Source organism: Montipora capricornis, chromosome 6 (assembly GCF_036669925.1).
Source record: "Montipora capricornis isolate CH-2021 chromosome 6, ASM3666992v2, whole genome shotgun sequence".
Taxonomy (NCBI): Eukaryota; Metazoa; Cnidaria; class Anthozoa; order Scleractinia; family Acroporidae; genus Montipora; species Montipora capricornis.
Window position 1 is genome coordinate 12,254,406 of NC_090888.1, and position 1,057 is coordinate 12,255,462.

At 42.4% G+C, this 1,057-nt stretch overlaps 1 pseudogene; it reads left to right on the plus strand.

Moving 5' to 3' along the window:
• LOC138051562 (uncharacterized) overlaps positions 1-54 on the plus strand; it is a 696-nt pseudogene extending 642 nt beyond the window's left edge.
• Positions 55-1,057: the final 1,003 nt, after the last annotated feature.

Consider the following 1,057-nt stretch of genomic DNA (forward strand, 5'->3'; position numbering starts at 1 on the left):
GCGTTCTGGAGAAGGAAAATATTTTTCCTTCGGACGAACGTAGTGAGGGAGTAGGAAAATGTATTTTCCTTCGGAAGTTAGCGAGAGCATGCATGCCTTCATGCTAACACATTTTGTGTTAGCACGTGGAGTCTCCTGAGACTCCAGTTGAGTATATTAAGGAGAGTATTGCTTGATATATTCATCAAGTGTGACACTACTCGGGGGTGCTATAGTTCACATTCTCGGTTTATTTCATTTCATTGGTTAGTTTATTTGAACTTTTTGGTGGTCGCTCTGCTTCTGAGTTACTTGTTTTTACCTTTTCAGGCCGTCGAATGCCTTCTGCGACAGACATCTGCTTCAGATGTGGAAATAGAAGCCACTGGAGTTCTACTTGCGGATTCGGGCCCGCAAGCCAACGGTTCAAAGGAACAGTTAGCACATCTCTCGGGGATCAATCCCGTAAACCAGTTGAGTGATGACACGGCTGGATTTATTGCGGGCATCAGTAAGGTAGACAATACGTTTTCTCCAAATTATGAATTACAGTCCGATACATCGGAACCTGGTTTAGCTCCTTTATCCGTTAAAGGTAGACTAAAAGCTCACGTCCAGTTTTGGGAAAGAATAAACGCTCCCTCTTTCATCACGGAATGCATTAGAGAGGGCTAGAATATACCATTCTACCTTACTCCACCAACTGCTGAGTTCAAGATCAATTCCTCTGCTTTGAAACACTCCGACTTTGTCCAATCGGTAATTCTAGAGTTGGTTACCTCCGGGAGAGTTTGTAGAGTGTCCACGTTTTACCTTAGGGTTATTAATCCCCTCTCTGTTTTCCGTCCAGAGTTTCGGGAAAAAACGCTTTATTTTAAACTTGAGATATGTGAATCAATATATCTTTTAGCAGAAGGTCAAGTTTGAAGATTGGAGAGTTGGGCTAGATTATTTTGAGAGAGGTAGTCACTTCACTAAGTTTGACCTTAAAAGTGGGTATCACCATTCAGATATTTTTCCCGACCACCAACGTTTCCTTGTGTTTAGCTGGGTCATGTCTGATCAGTGGTTTCTTCAT